General features: G+C 42.5%; 1 protein-coding gene and 1 long non-coding RNA gene across 2 annotated transcripts in view; both read left to right on the top strand.

Moving 5' to 3' along the window:
• Positions 1 to 22,093, top strand: part of LOC144301242 (uncharacterized) — a 417,552-nt gene that overhangs the window by 134,714 nt on the left and 260,745 nt on the right. The window lies entirely within an intron of this gene.
• LOC144290896 (uncharacterized) lies at positions 16,872 to 18,774 on the top strand. The gene is made up of 3 exons (XR_013358387.1): positions 16,872 to 17,007; positions 17,717 to 17,892; positions 18,241 to 18,774. It is a non-coding gene; the product is annotated as an uncharacterized LOC144290896 (long non-coding RNA).

Raw genomic sequence — 22,093 nt, 5'->3', positions numbered from 1 at the left:
TGTGGCCATTAAGAAAGTCTCTGGCTTATGGTGCTTCATTCCAGGGAAGGAAGACAGATGATCATATATCCCTGCTCTTCCATTTACTAGCTGTGTGATTTCAGGCATGTTATTCAGCCTATCTGTGCCTCAACTTCCTCATCTGCAAAATGAGAGATAATTATCTGTGGGTCTTTCATGTTTTCTATCTCTTGCTAATAGTTTTTGTTTTAGACCAACTTTTTTTTTTAAGTATCTTTGTGTTGTAAATAGTCTTAGAAGGTATAGCATTTCCCTTCAGTGTCAGGGCAGAATGGTTTCCTGAGAATTTAACAAAGATAACATTGCATCTCCTCTGAGGCAAAGTTTTGGCAAGTTTGACAGTAGCTTCCTGTAAGATTGAGGGTTTCATAAGCTCAGGTTCCTCAAAAGTGATATGGGTCCACAGTGTGCACAGTATCCGCATGGCCCCACCTATGTCATGTGTAGAACGTGGGGACAGCAGGGGTAACTGATGCCCATATGAAGCTCATGATGCCTGCAGTGCTGTAAGTAACAGCGTCCTTTGCTTCTGATCCAGGAGTCTCGAAGCTTCTGATAGCATCTGTATGTGGCAGGTTGACTTGTTAGCTGAACAACCAGGAAAAATCTCAGACTTTGTCTAGTTTTTGACAATAATGTTAATTTCTAATTTTTAATGCTATGAGGATTAAAAGGAAGAATGCTCTTGTGTTTGCTGTTATTTTCTCCAGAATATTCCTTCCATCCACCCAGATGTTTGCTCACTCATTCACTCTCCTCCTTTAGATTTTTCCTTAGATAAAACCTTCTCAGTGAGGTCTATCTGGTCTCCCCTATTTAAAATAACAGCTTCAGTCAGGGTCCAAGCAGAGAAACAGAAGTAGCAGGGGGTATGTATCAAAAGACTTCTTGCAAGGATTTGGCTTATGGAATTGTGAGAGCTGGCTTGGGAAGTGAAATGGCAGGCTGTCAGGATGGGCAGGCTGGAGCTCTCAGGCAGAAGCTGACATCCACAGGCAGGATTTTTTCTTCCTCTGGAAGGCCTTAGCTCTACTCCAGGACCACTCTGACTATCAAGGATAATCTCCCTCACTTCAAGGCAACTGATTATGGACTCTAACCACATCACAAAAGACTTTCCCAGGACCACCTAGATGTGTGTTTGCTGGAATAATGAGGACTGTAGCCTACATATGTTGACACATCAGACTTGGATAATCACATCTCCAATACTCCCTATTCTCTAGTTGTGTTTTATATTTTGCTATGGCACATATCAGCATCTAATTCACTATTTTACTTGTTTTGTCAATTGTCTATCTTCTCCACTGAAATGTAAACCCACAAGGAGGGAGATTTCTGACTTTATTGTTGTATTCTCTGCATGTGCAGTGGTGCTTGGCCAATAAACACTTGTTGAATGATTGAATGAATGAGGTGAAGTGCTTAGAACAGAGCCTGACATATGGAAAGTGTGCAATCAGTGCTCGCTATTTGTATAGTAAGTGCACACAAACCCAATATAAATACCTTGCATTTATGGGCCTCAGCACTTTTTTTACACTTTCTCTTTTTGATCCCAGATAGCTTTTCGAAGGTGCTGTCTGCCCTCTAGCAGAAATTTAGTATTCCTTTCATCACATGCCAGGTCCTTCCTACTGTGGTCTTTAGCCTACCTGACAATCTTTTGAATGCATCAATACTCCCCCTTTGCCAGGATTTCTTTAAGTCCCTCAGTGTTCTGTGCTGCACCTCCTACCTCTCTTCCTTTGCATGAGATGTTTTTTCCATTGTGAATGCTACCCCCGACTTTGTATTCACCCAGCTTATTTATCACTCTTGCAGCACTCAGTTCAGGTGTTAACTCCTGCTCAAGGTCCTTCCTGGTCCCCAAGACTGACCTTCCTTTTGTTCTCTACCATGTCCCATACTCAGCTCTAATCTAATGCTTAGCCAACTCACCACTCCGTTGTGATAGTCTCCTCACTCATTCCATGGTCAGACCCTTCAGAACAAGATCATGTCATTTGCCTATGCCTCTCTAGAACATAGCACAGCTTCTGGCATAGAGAGATACCAGATAAATATATATGGGCCAAACAAGTACTGTTGAATGACAGTTCCCAAATGGTGCATGAACAGCTGCTTTGCTCAGCTTTACTTGAAAGCAGTGCCTCTTGACACAAAGAAATGGAAAAACATTCCATGCCAATGGATTGGAAGAACAAACATTGTTAAAATTTCCATACCACCCAAAGCAACCTACACATTTCATGCAATCCTTATCAAAATACCAACAGAATTTTTCACAGAGCTAGAACAAACAATCCTAAATTTGTATGGAACCACCAAAAGCTATGAATAGTCAAAGCAATCCCAAAAAAGAAAAACAAAGCTGCAGGCATCATGATTCTGGACTTCAAGCTATATTACAAAGCTGTAGTTATCAAGATGGTATGATAGTGGCACAAAAAAAAATGTATAGTCCAATGGAACAGAATAGAGTATCCAGAAATGGGTTCACAACACTATGGTCAACTAATCTTTGACAAAGCAAGAAAGAATCTCCAATGGAAAAAATACAGTCTCTTTAATAAATGGTGTTGGGAAAATTGGACAGTAACATGTAGAAGAATGAAACTGGACCATTTTTTATATCATACACAAAAATAAATTCAAAATGGAGGAAAGACCTGAATGTTAGATAGGAAGCCATCAAAATAATAGAGGAGAACACAGGCAGCAACCTCTTTGACCTTAGTCGCAGCGACTTCTTACTAGATAGGTCTCTGGAAGCAAGGGAAACAAAAGCAAAAATGAACTATTGGGACTTCATCAAGATAAAAAGCTTCTGCACAGCAAAGGAAACAGTCAACAAAACTCAAAGGCAGTCTATGGAAAGGGAGAAGATATTAGCAAATGACATATCTGAAAAAGGGTTAGTATCCAAAATCTATAAAGAAACTTATCAAACTCAACACCCAAAACCCAAATAATCTAGTTAAGAAATGGGCAGAAGACATGAATAGACTTCCAAATAAGATATTCAGATGGCTAGCAGACACATGAAAAGATGCTCAACATTGTTCATTAGGGAAATGCAAGTCAAAACCATGATGAGATATCACCTCACACCTATCAGAATGGCTAAAAATAACAACACAAGAAACAACAAGTGTTGGCAAGGCTGTGGAGAAAGGGGAACCCTTTGCACTGTTGGTGGATATGCAAACTGGTGCAGCCACTGTGCAACACAGTATGGATATACCTTAAAAAGTTAGAAATAGAGCTTTCCTACAATCCAGCAATTGCACTACGAGGTATTTATCCAAAGGATATAAAAATTCTGATTCATAGGGGTCCATGCACCCTGATGTTTGTAGCAGTGCTATCAATAGCCAAGTTATGGAAAAAGCCTAAATGTTCATTGACTGATGGACAAAGAAGATGTGGTATATATACACAATGTGGAATATTATTCATTCATGAAAAATAATGAAATCTTGCCATTCACAATAAGGTGGATGGACCTAGAGGGTATTATGCTAAGTGAAATAAGTCAGAGAAAGAAAAATACTGTATGATTTCACTCAAGTGTGGAATTTAGGAAACAAAACAGATGAACGTATGAGAGTGGGGTAAAAAGAGAGAGGGAAACAAACCATAAGAGACTTAATGATTGAGAGCAAACTGAGGATTGCTGGAGGGGAGGTCGGGGGATGGGGCTAGATGGGGGATGGAGATTAAGGAGGGCACTTGTGATGAGCACTGGGTGTTATATGTAAGTAATAAATCACTGAATTCTACTCCTGAAACCAATATTGCACTATATGTTAACTAACTAGAATTTAAATAAAAATTTGAAGTAAAAAGAAAAGGAGCAGCACCTTTTAACTTTCATCCTGCATGAGACTCACACCAGAAGAGTTTCAAAAATACAATGCCTGGCCCTCAACCCAGAAATTCTGATTAAGCTCATCCACTGTGAAGCTTGAGTGTTTTGTTTGTTTTGTTTTAAAGAAGTTCTTTAGATAATTTTGCTGCTCAGCCAGAGAGGAAAGACACAACCATAAGTATAACTCTTCTTAAAGTTTTTAGTTTATTTGTCCCATATCTGGGTGAGGAGCAGGGCTGGCCTCTTCCCTCTGATGTGAGAACAGTTCTCTTTGGCAGCTTTGGGCCTGAAATCCTTGCATCTGTTCAAGACACCACTCAAAGTTAATGGTGCACCTGTGTTTATGGCCTTGCGAAGTCTGGCTAGGAAAGAATTTACATTTCTACCTTTCATTGAAAAGGATGTAGTATGTGATTATGGGAAGGTACTTCAAAAATGATAAAATGCCCCAGAATTTGTCATTCCAGCTGACATTGTTCTTTGGGAGTGGGAAGGGGTGCTGTAGGGGTGGGGGGTTATGAAGGTTTTAAGTGCAATGGGCCTGTCAGGGTACCCAAATTTCTTCCTGTCTAACCACCTTTATCTTCATATACTGGCTAAGAGAGAAAGCTCTGGAGTCAAATGCCTGAATGTAAGTCCCAGCTCCAGCTCAGGCATTTATTAACTCTATAGCCCTATAACTTTTTTTTGCCTCAGTTTCCTTAACAGGTCACATAGAGTCATAGCCCTATCACATACAATCTGGAGGATTAAAGTAGGTGCCCCCGAACAAAGCTGTTAGTACTGTCCTCTCCTCATGCCTTCCTGGCCACCCTTGGACCTCTGCCTCAGGTGAAGTCATATCCTCACCTGATCTGCTCCAATTGCCCCTTCCTGGCCCCCACCTGCCTCAAATCCATCTGGCACAGGGCTCTGCCCTGCTTCCTTCTGGATGCACTGTATTGATCAAGTCCTTCACCTGTTCAGTCATCTTCAATGGCTCTTGTTAACCTTGTAATCTCTGCCCTCCTTTCCAATCTCCAAAGACTTAGAGCTCCCCAGACCGGAGCTGGCTAGGGATGTGCATCACTGTTCTCTCCCTCGCACTCCACCTGCACCACCTCCCCATCTGATTGAGCCATTTTTCCTTTTTTTTTTTATCTCTGCCACGTGCTTTCAACTTTCCAGTTTCACCATCTTTGCTAGAGCTGCTGCCTGCAGCATAGCACCCTTGTCTTCTCCTCTGTAATCATGTAAATCTGAGCTCTACAATGCTGGTTTTCTCTCCTCCAGTTAACTTCATCCTTTGACTGCAGCCTGTACTGGTGACTCGTCTGTGAACCCCACCCTTGTTTAGGGTATGCTAATCAGTGAACAAAGCAGTCCCCTAACTTCAGTGGTTTAGCCCTTGATGGGTTTTCCTCACTGCTGCCACAACTCATGTGAGTCTCCATCCATGAGTGTGGGGTTCCCATGCCCCAGGAGTTTCTTCCTTACGGTGATCGCCATTTCCCGGGGCCTTTGTGCTCTCTCCTGGGTTCTCTGCACTGATCCAAGGTGAAAGGACACACAGAAGATTGCTTAGGGCCAGGCTTGAATGATGTACACATCACTTCACCCACATTTCTCTGAACTCAGTGCCAAAGGCCCACCTAACTGTGATGGAGGTAGGGATGTGTAGGCTGCCTTCACGTGCAGGTGACAAAGGAAATGGATATGGCAAGCATGCAGCATTACCTCTGTCATGGCCACTACGAAGTGATTTGACAGTCGACATTTCCAGTTGTTTTGCTAATGGACTTCTGTTCCCCGAGACTATGGTTATTTAGGATGCTGCTATGGTCTCAATGTATTCCCCCTGCAGTATCATATGTTGAAATCTAATGCTTAGCATGATGGTCTGAAGACGTGGGACCTTTGGGATGTCATTAGGTCATGAGGGTGGAGCCTTATGAATGTGATTAGTGCCCTTTTAAAATAGGCCTCACAGAGTTTCATAGACCCTCCTACCGTGTGAAGACACAACAAGGAGTCTGTGACCCTGAAAAGTCTTTCTCTGGATTTTGAATCTGCTGGCACTGTGATCCTACACTTCCAGCCTCCAGAACTGTGAGAAATAACTATCTGCTGTATATAAGTCCCCAGTCTTGGTTTTCTGCTATAACAGCCTGAACAGACTAAGACAGATGCTTTCTTTAAACAGAATTCACTGGTACTTTCTTTTCAGGGCAGCACTGTTAAGACGTGAGATGTGATCAGCTATTCTTTGCTTTGGTCCACAATGACCTTGGTTGGCATTCTCTGAGGACACAGGGGATGCCACGTAGCCATTGCAGAAAGCACACCTGATATGGGCAAGGGCACTGGGAGGGAACATGGATGGAATGAATGAAAAGCTTTACATTTTATAAAGCTAAGGGTGCTGGAATCTTTACAAAATATATTCCCCACCACACCCCCCTCCCAGCTCAAAATACCACAGGTTATTTCTGGATGTGTCTTTCTCTCCTGGCTAGTGTGAGAACACATTCTGGGGATGTGTTGTGGTTGGAATTGTGTCCCTCCTCGCCCCTCCACAACCCCTAATACCTGTGACTATGAAGTTACTCGAAATAGAGTCTTTGTGAATGTAATCGAGTTAAGATGAAGTCATGCTGGAGTGGCGTGGGTGCAAATCCAATGACTAGTGTCCTTATAAGAAGAGGGAATTTTAACACAGACATGCAGAGAGGAAAACACCATGCAAAAACATAGACTCAGTCTCAAAGAAGGTGGCCACATGAAGACTGGCCGAGACTACTGACACAGCCATGAGCCAAAGAACACTGAGGATCGCCACTGATGACAGCAGCTACAAGAGGCAAAGAGGATTCTTCCCCAGAACCTTCAGAGGGAGGATGGCCTTGCTGATACCTTGACTTCAGGCTTCTGGCCTCTAGCTTCTCTCTTCTGAGAGGCCCCCCTCGTTTGTGGTGGTGCTTGGTTAAGGCAATCTCAGGAAACTGACTCAGGGAGGATATGTCTGGTCTACTCTGTCCACTAAAGCCCATGCAGGGTCCTACTCATGGTCTTCTAGAGACATGTACTGAACTGTGAAATTTGGGGACCATTTTTTAGTGGCAAGGATTTCTCTTGCTTGCTTTCAAATCCTACTTGCAGAGCCCAGGGGAGCACTTGGCTCAGAGGGCTGCTTCAATTGTGAGAAGTCTCTATTGATTGCTGATTGAGGTGGGCTGGGAGATGGGAGAGAAGGGATATGAAATGATTAGCCTCCTTCTTGGGGTGCCCATGTGTCTGAGATCAGTCCTTTTTGGATATCTGAGAGAGTGTGTTGATCATGTCTTCTTATTCTGCATTTTTTACTACTTTATTGAGGAATAATTGACAAATATAATTGTAAACATTTATTCTGTATTTTTGATGCTTTGACATCTTGGAACTTTGCTAGCTCTGGAGGGACTGCCCTGGCCAGGGCTAGCTGATACCTAGAGGTAGTTGGCCCATGAATGCACCTTTCATGTGCAAACTAATCCACCTACAGCTCAAACCTCAACCACCTTCCTTGTCAGCTCTACAATTCAGGCCATTCTTCCCTACCCCAATCAACTCTGGGTCAGATGCCAGACTGCTGGGGACAGCCCCTGGGCCCCAGAGCCGACTAAAATTATTCACACAGCCAATCCTGCACCTGTTTATTCTGCACTCCCCTCCCTGGTCTGTCCTGTGGAAATCACAGTAAAGGCTCTGGTCCATACCATCCCCACCCTCTCTGCCTCGTGACCTACCTGGTGCTTCCCCATGTAGCCCTGTATGGTGTGGTGTGAGAATGGAGTAAATGCCCTCCTTCATGACAGTTTTTTCTAGCTTTGCCACATCTGATGAGAAAACTCCTGGATACCTATTAAAAATGAGGGGTTTGGAAACTGCTTGGAATCCAGAGAGGGTGAGGCCAGAGGGGAGGGGGCTGTGGTGAGGAGGGGATGTGGAAATGGCAAGGATCAGGTTCCAGAGCACAGGGCTGGGATGAGAGAAGAGAACCAGACACTGTTGGGCCATGGGGTGTTCCTGAGACACAGCCTGGGATGCAGACCTGCCAGGCTGGTTCACAGATGACTGCTATGAGCCCCTGCTTCTCCATGGGGGTGGTGAGTACAGCAAAAAGGCCATTCATGCCCATCTCTGGAGGCAGGAATAAAGGGTGTGTGGGTTGGGGCCGAGATGACTTTGGAGAGGAAAACAGGCCAGTTCTCTGGAGAAGAACAGAAAAACAGTTTGGGCCTCAGAAGCAGCTTGGCATCCAAAGAAAACATTCCCAGGGGACCCTGTTCTGCTAGAATGGCAATCTGCCCTCCTGTGGGCTCTGAACCCTCCCTCCCAAGGCCCTGATGAAAGGATGGGCCTGACACCCTCAATCAATTACCCTTTATCTCTTCTCCTCCTGAGGAAGGATAATCCTCTGTTTTGCAGTCTCTCCCTATCCAGCAGGAAGCATCCATTGATTTTTGTAGTTATTTCTGCTAGCTGATATAGGTTCTAAAGGAGAATGACCCACAAGTCTGAAGTCGACCTTGAAAGAGCCCTGTCACTCCTGAGAGGGAAAATTTTTGTTGTTTCTGTTTTTAAAGGGCCAGGTTCCATCACCTACAGTACATACATGCTCTTTGAGGCGTGCATAGTTATTCTGATTTAATCTTTTTATTCTTCTTTGTCATCCTCCAAAATGAAACACTTTTCCTGATTGGCTAATCATTAGACAACAGCACGACTCAATGTTCTATCAGACATCACGGCATTCTTACAGGCCATTAGCAGAAAAAAGGCACGGACATAACAGCAGCAAAAGGTCAAATCATAGCATTGTGATTCCGAATAACCATTATTTCAGACTTTATGCTTCACAAAGGCCTTTCCCCACTTCTTACTTCAATCTCTACATGGAACCAGAGTCTTACACATTAGGAATCTGGGCCTCAGAGGGGATGTCATTCATTCATTCAGCAAACATCCACCAAGCATCCCTCTACTAATCTAGGTGCTGGGGATAGAGTGTGACAAAAAGCGATGAGTTCCCTGCTTTCCTGGCACTTATTGACTCCTGAAAATGGGCTTGAATACAGGTTTCCCACTCAGTGCAACAGGCAGCTTTCCAAGGCTGTATGGAGTGGAGTTTTGCCACTCACTAGCTATGAGATTCTGGACAATTCCTGAACTTGTTTGAGTTTCCATGGACACATATGTAAAATAGAGATCATGATTGTACCTGCATAAGAGATTGCTGAGAAGTTTAGAGATTATGGAGATTAAATGCCTGGCCCAGAATCTGGGTTGGACACAGGACAGCAGTTGGACTGTGCTCCAAGAACAAGGCCTGGAACTAGAAGAGGTCTCTTTCCCCTTGAGGAAGGGAGCATAAAAGTTCCTGGGAATGGGGGTTGTCTTGACCTGGGTGTTGGGTCTAGTTCCTGTTCTTGAGAATCTATCTTCCCTATCTGTTAGAAGGAAATTGACTGAAGCCTAAATGCTTTATGTAATTAATGATCTCACTTCTCACTGAATTTATTCTAAACTTGTGAGTTTAAATCAACATATATGGAAAGTCTCAGTGAGATTCATAAAGAAGGAGAGAAGCTAAATAATATGATTCAGAAATGCAAATAAATATGAAATTGGGTTCGGTTCTTTTATAAACCTTCCTCTGCAGTTACAAAAAAGGGCTCTGAAGTCAGATAGAGAACACAGGCTTGAATCCCGGCTCCACTCTGTAAAGTTGTGTGCCTCATATAAATGCAGTAAATCCTCTGGGTCTTAGTTCTGGTCCATGAGTTGGGAAGAACAACTCCTGCATTATGGAGTCTATGAGTCTTAAGGGAGGTATCACTTGTAAAGCACTTAGCATGGTGCCTGGCCAAAAAAAGTGAGCTGAAAAAATAAATAAATAAATGCACCAAGAATGGTTGCTTCTTGCTTATTCATTTTGGTGCCTGCATGGTGAGGAGAGAAGGGTATTGTTCTGGCTTCCCAGAGTCCTGTGTCCAGCCGTGGGTCTGCTCCTCAGACAGAGGCTGGACAGAGGCTAGTCTGCTGCCCATTCAGGGTTACCATTTTATCCTTTATTTATTTGTTCATTTAGTTGAGAGAGAAAGAGACAGAGAGAGAGAGAGAGTGCAGAAGGAAAGTGAGAGGGAGAAGCAGACTCCTTGCTGAGCAGGGCGCCTAATGTGGGGCTCAATGCCAGGACCTTGGGGTCATGACTTGAGCTGAAGGCAGACACTTAACTGACTGAGCCACCCAGGCACTTCTCCATTTTATCCTTTAGAATACCAATGTTGGCACCAACCTGGGTGTTTGTACCTTTCTTGTAGCTCAGAGGTGATCCTGGAAGCTGCTTCGGATATTTCCAATATTCTAGGAAGGCTGCTAGCTCTTTTATAGGCAGGCTGAACAAAAAGCCAGGAAATACAACACAGTTCTTATTATGTCATCCCTTGGCTTAAGATCCTCCAAGGTGCTGCATTTCCCTTGGACTAAAGGCAGCATCTTTCCAATGTCTGACTCTGCCCACTGCCATATCTCCTTCAGCAACCTCTCCGGGCCATCTACAACCCTGTTCTTGGATTCTGTCCAGCTGCACTGAGCTTGGCTGTCCCCCTGATGCTCCAGGTACACTTTGCTATTCTCACCTTTGCTTAGAAGGCTCATTCTCCTGATACCCAGGGGCTCACTCTTAACTCCCTTGACTGGCACTTTCTCCATGAATTCTATACTGATGACTCTATTTTAAATTCCAGCTTACCCTCCACACATTCACTACCCCCTCCACATATCTCCATGGACATGGCTCTTATGTTGCATTTCTAACAATTTTTACCATTTTATAATACACAATATAATTTACTTATTATTTTCCTATAAACTGTTTTGACTTTACTTTCACAGTATAATTGATGCTACTCAAGGACCTAGATTTTTTTTTTTAACATTTTGCTCACTGTCTTATTCCATACACCCCAAACAATGCCTGTCACAATGCAGGCACTCATTATATACATGATTGTTAAACGGATATATAAATTTTGTCTGGGATTCTATTGATTCATTATGATTTTATTTCTTGAAAGAAGCTCTTTTTAAAAAAGATTTATTTATTTATTAGAGAGAGAGGAGAGAGAGAGAAAGCATGACTGGGAGAGGCAGAAGGGGAGGGAGAAAGTATCTTAAGCAGACTCCATGCTGAGCACAGAGGTCAATGTGGGGCTCAACCTCACCATCTTGAGATTATGACCTGAGCTGAAGCCAAGAGTCTGATGCTCAAATGACTGCACTACCCAGGGGCTCTTCTCTTGAAAGAAATTCTTATTGGAAATTTTAAATATAACACATGGAAATTAATGATTACTTAATAAATATAGTTTCCTTATAGATATAATCTTTCAAGTAAAACAGGTGAATATTGGTGAAATCATAGACTCTTGGTGGTGAATATTGTAAACAAAGGCATATTCTAAAAACCCGTTTGGGATCTAATATTTCTTAGAAGTGTGTCCAGGGGAGGCCAGAGTTAGTGTGTTCTGAGCAGAGCTCAATATGGGGAGTATTGAATACAGTATCATAGTAGTTGCTCAGTAAATCTCTGTGGATTTGTTTTGAACCAGGCATAAGATAAAAAGATCGTCTCAAGAATTTTTTTTTTCTGGAGCTAAGTACTTAAGAGGAAATATTTTTATTATTTCATTAAGTAAGATAAGACAAGGAGACACAGTATTTATGCCCTGATTATCTCTCCCCACCAACTTGCCATTTATCACCATGGGGAAACTAGAGGCAATAATTAGAGAATTAAACCTCCCTTCCTCAGTCATGCAGTGCACACAATCACTTGCCATTTGGTATTTATTTTCCAGATGAAAGAGTTTAATTTATTTTCTTTCTTCCCTTGGGACCCCAGCTGGCTGACCTAGAGCAGCCTCCAGGTTTGGCTGAAAGGAGCCTCCATTTTCATTCTCCTCTGGGCCTTGCCCACTTTTGGGCAGGTAAAGAAATACGCCAGAGCCTTTGATGAAATCTAATCATTATCTGCCTCAGATAGTAATGGATGGGGGAGCTCCCACAGGTAGGGGAGAGTTCTTTCTCATCCCCCAAGACACACCCATCCCTTTGGACTTTTCATGATTACTGCTACCAACAGGCTATCTTCAGAAACTGTAGATCTTTTTTTTTTTTTTTAACTTATTTTTTATTGGTGTTCAATTTAGTAACATACAGAATAACACCCAGTGCCCGTCACCCATTCACTCCCACCCCCCGCCCTCCTCCCCTTCTACCACCCCTAGTTCGTTTCCCAGAGTTAGCAGTCTTTACGTTCTGTCTCCCTTTCTGATATTTCCCACACATTTCTTCTCCATTCCCTTATATTCCCTTTCACTATTATTTATATTCCCCAAATGAATGAGAACATATAATGTTTGTCCTTCTCCGACTGACTTACTTCACTCAGCATAATACCCTCCAGTTCCATCCACGTTGAAGCAAATGGTGGGTATTTGTCATTTCTAATAGCTGAGTAATATTCCATTGTATACATAAACCACATCTTCTTTATCCATTCATCTTTCGTTGGACACCGAGGCTCCTTCCACAGTTTGGCTATTGTGGACATTGCTGCTATAAACATCGGGGTGCAGGTGTCCCGGCGTTTCATTGCATTTGTATCTTTGGGGTAAATCCCCAACAGTGCAATTGCTGGGTCGTAGGGCAGGTATATTTTTAACTGTTTGAGGAACCTCCACACAGTTTTCCAGAGTGGCTGCACCAGTTCACATTCCCACCACCAGTGTAAGAGGGTTCCCTTTTCTTCGCATCCTCTCCAACATTTGTTGTTTCCTGCCTTGTTAATTTTCCCCATTCTCACTGGTGTGAGGTGGTATCTCATTGTAGTTTTGATTTGTATTTCCCTGATGGCAAGTGATGCAGAACATTTTCTCATATGCATGTTGGCCATGTCTATGTCTTCCTCTGTGAGATTTCTGTTCATGTCTTTTGCCCATTTCATGATTGGATTGTTTGTTTCTTTGGTGTTGAGTTTAATAAGTTCTTTATAGATCTTGGAAACTAGCCCTTTATCTGATATGTCATTTGCAAATATCTTCTCCCATTCTGTAGGTTGTCTTTGAGTTTTGTTGACTGTATCCTTTGCTGTGCAAAAGCTTCTTATCTTGATGAAGTCCCAATAGTTCATTTTTGCTTTTGTTTCTTTTGCCTTTGTGGATGTATCTTGCAAGAAGTTACTATGGCCGAGTTCAAAAAGGGTGTTGCCTGTGTTCTTCTCTAGGATTTTGATGGAATCTTGTCTCACATTTAGATCTTTCATCCATTTTGAGTTTATCTTTGTGTATGGTGAAAGAGAGTGGTCTAGTTTCATTCTTCTGCATGTGGATGTCCAATTTTCCCAGCACCATTTATTGAAGAGACTGTCTTTCTTCCAATGGATAGTCTTTCCTCCTTTATCGAATATTAGTTGCCCATAAAGTTCAGGGTCCACTTCTGGATTCTCTATTCTGTTCCACTGATCTATGCGTCTGTTTTTGTGCCAGTACCACACTGTCTTGATGACCACAGCTTTGTAGTACAACCTGAAATCTGGCATTGTGATGCCCCCAGATATGGTTTTCTTTTTTAAAATTCCCCTGGCTATTCGGGGTCTTTTCTGATTCCACACAAAACTTAAAATAATTTGTTCTAACTCTCTGAAGAAAGTCCATGGTATTTTGATAGGGATTGCATTAAACGTGTATATTGCCCTGGGTAACATTGACATTTTCACAATATTAATTCTGCCAATCCATGAGCATGGAATATTTTTCCATCTCTTTGTGTCTTCCTCAATTTCTTTCAGAAGTGTTCTATAGTTTTGAGGGTATAGATCCTTTACATCTTTGGTGAGGTTTATTCCTAGGTATCTTATGCTTTTGGGTGCAATTGTAAATGGGATTGACTCCTTAATTTCTCTTTCTTCAGTCTCATTGTTAGTGTATAGAAATGCCACTGACTTCTGGGCATTGATTTTGTATCCTGCCACGCTACCGAATTGCTGTATGAGTTCTAGCAATCTTGGGGTGGAGGCTTTTGGGTTTTCTATGTAGAGTATCATGTCATCGGCGAAGAGGGAGAGTTTGACTTCTTCTTTGCCAATTTGAATGCCTTTAATGTCTTTTTGTTGTCTGATTGCTGAGGCTAGGACTTCCAGTACTATGTTGAACAGCAGTGGTGAGAGTGGACATCCCTGTCTTGTTCCTGATCTTAGGGGAAAGGCTCCCAGTGCTTCCCCATTGAGAATGATATTTGCTGTGGGCTTTTCATAGATGGCTTTTAAGATGTCGAGGAATGTTCCCTCTATCCCTACACTCTGAAGAGTTTTGATCAGGAATGGATGCTGTATTTTGTCAAATGCTTTCTCTGCATCCAATGAGAGGATCATATGGTTCTTGGTCTTACTTTCATATATGTCCAAGGTGGATCTAAATCCACTCCTTCATTCCCCACAGTAAAACTGAGGCAGGCAAGAATGGAGAGTAGGGCTCCCATATCACAGGAAGGAATGAACCCTAGCAACAGTGTAATACTTGGCATTTTGGTTTATAAGACACCTGCTATCTGGCACAGTCTTGGGTCCCTCTCAGTCTGTCTACATGCTTTGCCCTCATCCACACACTTCTTGAAACAAAGGTCAATTTCTCCTACCTTTGTGTTTAGCTATATCAAAATCTTAGCTAAAAAGTGAGCTCAGAAGAAAATGAGATTCCTTCCTTTCTGCTCATCTAAGCTTTGCTTTATAAAAATCTTGGTTGTGTATATCAGAAACCACCTCTTCTGTGATGTCTGACACTGGGAAAGACTAGGGGGTGATAATGTGTTCGGTGGTGATAATATTTTTCTTTTCCCATGGATGTGAACTTATTACCTAGCCCCAATTAGGAAGCTTCCCTGAACACAGTATGACAAGCCCAACCTTCCTACCATGGATACCTTTCTGTGCCTCAGTATCTCATATGCAAAATGGAACTATGCTGGCATTGCATAGGTTATTTTGAGGACAAAATGTAAAACACTTAGGAAAATGTCAAGCGTATAGTAAATGCTATTTAAATTCTAAGTGTTATTACATCTTTAGGATTAAGTAGAAATAACCCAGATGTAAGCCAGGGCTTTATATGGTCCATTCTTTGTTAGGAGTTTCATTCAAAGTAGCATAGATTGGTAGCCTAAAAATAAATTGAGATAATTCAGATCTTTAATCCTGATCTTTAGAAATTTTCAGAGATAGGCAAGAAGTCAACACCACAAGGATGGAGCCTGGGGTTGGCAAACACATTGTGGGATTTAGGTACTCAGACAGCAAATCTCAGAGCCAAGCTGAAGTTATATAGTGCTGATAGATGTAATAGAAGGCATGTACAGAGACAGTATAAATCATGTCTTGGAATGCAGTGAAAGCATAGCCGATATTTATTTAATGCTTACTATGTGTCAGCTTCTGTGCTAAGATCTTTATGTGCATTATCTCATTTAATATTCACAGCGTCACAATTAGGTAGGTACTATTAATATTCCTATACCACTAATCTGTCTTTTTTATAAATAAGGAAGCTAATGCCCAGAGAAGTTAACTTACTAAACGAAGGTCGCACAGCTTCTAAGTGACAGGGCTGAAAAACTTACATAGAAAATATATCTGGTATGGGTGTGTGTGTGTGTGTGTGTGTGTGTCTGGGTGGCATAGTTTGTTGAGCATCTGACTCTTGGTTTTGGCTTGGGTCATGATCTTAGGATCCTGGGATGGAGCCCTGTGCTCAGCATGGAATCTGCTTGGAATTCTCTCTCTCCTCTCCCCTCTGCATGTTCTCTCTCTCAAAAAAATGAATCAATCTTTTTTTTTTTTTAAATAAAATATGTCTGTCTGATTTAGGAACCAAAGCATGCAATGAAGAGTCAGGTCATTATAACACCAACCAGATGCCAAATTCAAAGGGCTGAAGCTGAAAGTTGTCAAAAATGGAAGTATTAGTTCACATAGAACAACATGTAGTATGGTTCCTGAAGATGCTGGATGATCTCTATGAATTTTTTCCTTTCATACACATTTTGACATACTCTTCTAACGTAATGTTGATCTTCAAAGCAGCAATACTCCATGCAATGGTTGGGGAAAAGATTTTGTAAGTCATGGCATTTGTCTTGTTTGTTTTCTTCACTCATTCTACAAACATTTAACCTGTGTGTGAGGACCCAGTTGTGTCCTGGGACTGTAGATTTAAACAGAATCCTTGTCACTAAGGAGCTCACAGTCTGGTATAGGAGACCAACATTTACAAAATGTAGGTTTTTTTCGGTTCTTAAAGATTTGTTTATTTTAGAGATGCAGGGAGGGGCAGAGGAAGAGAGAGAATCTTGAGCAGACTCCTCACCGAGCATGAAGCCTGATGCGGGGCTCAGTCTAACGCCCCTGAGATCATGATCTGAGCTGAAACCAAGAGTCAGATGCTCAACTGACTGAGGGGGTGACCATTGAGATGCTACTTAGAAAAGGAGGAGAATTTTTCCAGTGCCGAAGGGGTTGAGAGGAAAGAATTCTAAGCATAGAAAATTGCACTTCCTATTATTCTTTTCCCAAACACATGCTGTTACTCCTCATCCATCTCAAAATGCTTGGATATTTGCTAAATATGTTTCTTGCCAGAGGCAATGCAGATTTGCAAAGAACAACATTGATTGATTGGGTCTCAGCAATCAGGAAAAGTGTGGCATCGGTAATATTTTACTCAGACTTCCAAAACACATGCTAACCATGTGCTCCCTCTCCCTGTCTTCAACCCCTGAGTGATGGCAGCCTAACCTTCATATTTCCCCACCTTGCTTTTGCCTTGGGAATCTAGGATTCAGTAGGTACATTTGCTTCTCTGACACACTCTTCCATGAGCTGCTTTTTCTATCTATTCCAGCTGATGTCCTTCTCGACTTTGGCAGGTGGCCAAACCTCGTTGTTCTCTCTGCACGGGGAGGCTGAGCATTGCTCTGTAAATTATGCACCAGCCCCACGATGTTTGGGGAGCCTGTGGACCCATTTTATCTACATAGAGGTAAATTATTTAGCAACGGTGGTGTAAATGATTCAGAGGTGATGGTGTGAAGCCTGGCTTTGGAGCAGCTTGTCTTGGGAAATGTGATTGACCCTGGCATGCAGTGGACACGGCTCCCCGGCACAGCGGGGCACATTTTATCTGTACTCTGACCCCTGTGGGTTTGACACCCTGGCCTGTCTTCAGACAGTGTCCTACATTCATAATCATTATAGTTTAAAAATCTATGATCTCATTTACTGTGTGCCTCACCTCTGCAGGTGCAAAAGTTTAAAATAATGCGGTCTAGTGAAACAAGCTGTGTCTGGACAGACTTGAATATGTGTCATGCAGTTTTCCTTCCTGTAAATTGGGGGTAATAAAAGCAACCATGAATGGGCAATTTCCCATTCGAATATTTAATGGAAATTACCCAGCCAAGCCAAGACTCCTTACTTTCCTACCCCCCACTCTGCACTCACTGGAGCAGCGCCCCCAACTGGGATGTGAGACGCTGCCTTCTAAGTTACTTAGGACTAAGTCCTAGAAGTCATATTGGATTCATATCTTTCCTGCAGCCCCCTAGTTAATTTATTTACCAGTCCTGTCTGTTCTGTCTTGGAGATGCATACCTGTTGGGTCATTAGCCCCAGCCACACTACCAGCCTCTGCTGAAGCCTCCATCAATTCAGATATATACTGAAAAGCCTCCCCACTCTTCTTTCTGCAGCTGTCACCATGCCTCCAGCCCCGTGTCACCTCCACCCAGCAGGCAGGAAGTTCTCTCTGAACTAAAAGACGGAAATCCTGCCATTTGTGATGACATGGATGAACTTTGAGGTCATTAGTGAAGTGAAATAAGCCAGCCACAGAAGGACAAATACTACATGATTCCACTTATTCGAGGTGCCTTAAATAGTCAAACTCACGCAAGTGAAGGGTGGAAAGGTGGATGCCAGGGGTTTGGAAGGGAATATGGGAATTGCTAATTCGCAGGCATAATTCACGGGCATAAAGTCTCACTTGTGGCGAGTGAGTAAGTGCTAGTGGTCTGCTCTACAACATTGTGTGTATAGATAGCAATCCTGTACTGTGCACTTAAAAGACTATTAAAAGGGTAAATCTCATGTTAAGTGTGCTTACCAAAAGTAAAATAGATAAATAAATTAGATCTTATCACTCCCCTGCTATATAAAATTTGATGGTGTCCCATTATTCTTAAAATGAAATCAATTGCCTTTCTATCACTTACAGGTTCTACATGGCCTGGCTCAGGTCCACTTTTCCCTCCTCAGCACTGATGACACTGGCCTTGGGATTCTAAATATGTTCCTACTTCAGGACTTTTGCTTTTGCTGGCTCTTCAGCCTGGACTTAGCCTTCTTGGGCTTGGCTGGTTCCATTTCAACATTCTGGTGAAATGTCAACTACTTGGGGTGGGGGGCTCCCCTGACAACCTGTGAACCCTGAAGCTGCTTTATTTTCTTCATGTTGCTCAACCCTACCATCAGTGATGATACTGAGCTGCCCACTGGCTTATTTGCCATCCCCTCCACAAGGAAAGACACTCTTTGAAGAACCAGATATTTGAGTCTTATTCGCTGTGGTAGCCCCAGGGAAGCTTGTCAGATAAAACACAAGACATCCAGTTAAATCTTAATTTTAGATAAACAATGAATACATTTTCAGTATAAAAAATGATGGCATGTGACATATTTATACTGAAAAAATATTTGTTGTCTTTGTATTATTGTTTGCTGAATATACTTGCCCTGGGCCCAGGGCCTGTCCCAGGCAGGGACCATGTTCGTTGGTACATTTTTATTGAGAAAAAAATAAAAATAAGGAACATTAAGAAAGATAATCATAAGACAACTTGTATTGACTGGATTCCTTTTATCTTTTGCCTTTGTGTTCCTACCATGTTGTCAATGCTTGACCTATGACAGATGCCAAGTGAGAATGTGCTGAGAAAATGGGAAGGGATGGGGTGTCCAGTGTGCTTTTCTCCTCTGTGTCATATTGGCATTTTCATCTTGCAGTTGGAGAAACAGGATCAGAGAGCAGGAGCCTTTTCCAGAATCAAACAGCCAAGATAACTTTAGCTGAATACAGCTGAAAGCAGTTTCTGGAAAGGGGCTTAGGTTAACAAAAGCTTCTTTGCCTCTCCCATAAAAGAAGCTGTGTAGAGATGGTCTAGGCCTTTGGTGATGGGATGGGATGGTGGCTTTGAGAACAAGGTTCGATCTTTCTCCTCCACAAGCCTCGAGCCTCCTCTAACTTCAAGTTCACTATATGGTCCTAAGAAGGAAAAGCCAGTGGATGGAAATCAGTCATTGTGTCCACATTCCAGCTAGGCAGTGGGCACAAGCAGGGAAGGACAAAATATCACTCACCCTATCTCTCTATAGAGATAGCCTTCCCGAAAGCCTCTCATAACACCTCTTGCATCTCATTGGTCAGAACTTTGTCTCATGACCACTCCCAGCTGTGAAGGAGCTGGAAATACTTCATTCCAGGTGGTCATATGTGCTTTGGTAAAAAGGGAGTCTGTTCCTAGGAGAAGAAAAGAATGATGCAAGGGAGTAATGAACTGCCTCTCTCTAGCTGTGACAGGCTCTGCCACAGATAGAGAGGCAGACAGATTCCCAGTGTGTTTTCAGTCTGCTGTACCATGTGCTGCTCAAATAGCCTTATAAGTGTGGAGAAAGGGCTGGACCCCAAACTCCTGCCCATGTGCCCCAGAGACTCCTCAGAAGATCCTTTCACTGCTGGGCCTTCAGTAGCATTGACCAGTGCTCAAGTAGTGGGGGTCAGAGTCTGGTGTGTGGGCCTTTGTATTAATCTGAGACTATCTGTGTTGAAGAGGTCACAATGAATTCCCAGTCTGAAGGACACTGTGGAGACCCAGAAGTGGTTTACACTGTTGGAATTAAAATACAGAGACAGAACTAGAGACAAGATGGTGCTAGGGAGTCAGACACAAGTCGAGGAATGTGTCTGATCCATTGTTCCAGGATCCCAGTAGATTTCAACATGCTGAAGCAACAGTTGAAGCACAATGAAGCAGAATTGAACAGGAATCAAATGGCCTAGGCTTGAGTCCAAAAGAGAACCAACAAGATGGACTGATATGACTTAATATCAGCAGGATAAAGAACCATTGAGGCGCTTTCACTGGTAGCAATTTGACCCATGCTGGAGTAGAGAGATACTTTGTGGCCTGTTGTCAGTAAGAGCACAGAGCTGAAGTGAGGGAGGTGACAGCCACACTTGCTTGCACAAATTACATACCTATAATTTTGCATTTCATTCTGGGCTCTACATTTCAAAGGAAAAAGACAGACCAGAGTTTTAAAATAAAAGTAACCAGGAAGGGATTGAAGAACACTGCCTGTCTAACGTTTTTATCAATCACTTGGGTCATGCCTGTTTATCAAATTTCTGGATTACTCTAGTCTGACAGAGGTAGCAAATACGGTGACTGACAGACTCAGTCAAGAAAAACAATGGGGCAAAGTCAATCTATGGAATTGAAAATGGATTAAGGCAAGGTCAAGAATTTTGGTCAAGCAATCAATTGGCAAGAAAGGGATGAGAGAGACAGGGCTCACCAAGGTACCATTGTGTGTGTGTGTGTGTGTGTGTGTGCGCATATGTACGTGTGCATGTGTGCCAAGAGGCCTCTGCCTAGGACTGACCTTCATGACTTCTCCCTAGCCCAGGGGTTTGACCTTGGCTTTGGGAAATCATATGCTCCAAATGCTCCAGAGCCCACTGGACTTGAGAACAACTCATGCTAACAGTGCTTATAGAAGACTGAGGAATAATAAAAACTGATGCCAAATGTATTTTAACATCAGATACCCTTTTCCTTACAGGAAAACAACATGGGGAACCAATAATACTAAAGTTTTTTGAGGGAGATGGAACAGAAAGAGGGATGTGAATAGTATAATTTGGACCCTTGGTGATGTTGTGTTGAAAGAGCCTGATGCATGCTTCTTTCTTTCTTTCTTTCTTTCTTTCTTTCTTTCTTTCTTTCTTTCTTTCTTTCTTTCTTTCTTTCTTTCTTCTTCTTCTTCTTCTTCTTCTTCTTCTTCTTCTTTCTTTCTTTCTTTCTTTCTTTTTCTTTCTTTCTTCTCTCTCTCCTTCCTTCCTTCCTTCCTTCCTTCCTTCCTTCCTTCCTTCCTTCCTTCCTTCCTTTCTTTCTTTCTTTCTTTCTTTCTTTCTTTCTTTCTTTCTTTCTTTTCTTTTTCTTTCTTCTTTCTTTCTTTCTCTTTCTTTTTAAGTATTTATTTATTTATTTGAAAGAGAGAATGAGAGAGAATGGGGAGAAGGGTGGAGGGTGAAACAGAATCCTAAGCAGACTTCCCACAGAATGGGGACCGACACAGGGCTCAACCCCATGACTATGAGGTCATGAGCTGAGCTGAAATCAAGAGTCACATGCCTAACCAATTGAGCTGCCCAGGTGCCCCATATACTTCTTCCTAATGTGAATGTTCCCACACTGGAAACATCTAGAACCCCAAGATATGTCATGTTGCAAGAAACTTTTATAGGCCTTGGAAATCATTTTGTCTCTTTAAGATGATTTGGTTGAGTTCTATTTTATTCTTTTATTTACTGATATTTTCTACAGCTCCTAGGAAACAACGTTATTTCCTTTTTTTTTTCTAGAGCTGGGGTGCATCACCTTGCCCTTTCCTTTACTCTGAGGCTCCAGGGTGGCCTGGGAAGAGGGAGTGACCTGGAAGGATTAAGCTCATTAATGCTTCATTGCTGTCTACCCCCAGAAAACTTAAAACCACTGTTTGCCAGGCATTTCTCTGGAGGAAAGGAACCCTCCCTGCTCTCCAAATCTGCTAACCTACCTTTAAGGGTAGACTGCCAGATATCCTTAATCAGTGCCCTGCACTGGTCTAGCCTCCTGGGCGAGAATGTAAACAATCCACAAGGCATTGGTTTGATTCTTCCCCATGCCCCTCTTCCCTGGTGGGTGGCCATATGTATTCATTCACATGACCAAAGGGAATCCTCCTTCCATCCTCCATTTATTGATGTTCTTGTCACATCTCCCCTAGGAGCTCATTGTATCAGTCGA

The sequence above is a fragment of the Canis aureus genome, chromosome 2, assembly GCF_053574225.1.
Source record: "Canis aureus isolate CA01 chromosome 2, VMU_Caureus_v.1.0, whole genome shotgun sequence".
Classification (NCBI taxonomy): Eukaryota; Metazoa; Chordata; class Mammalia; order Carnivora; family Canidae; genus Canis; species Canis aureus.
The sequence above is the reverse complement of the archived record's forward strand: the minus strand, read 5'-3'. Positions and strand labels throughout refer to the sequence as shown.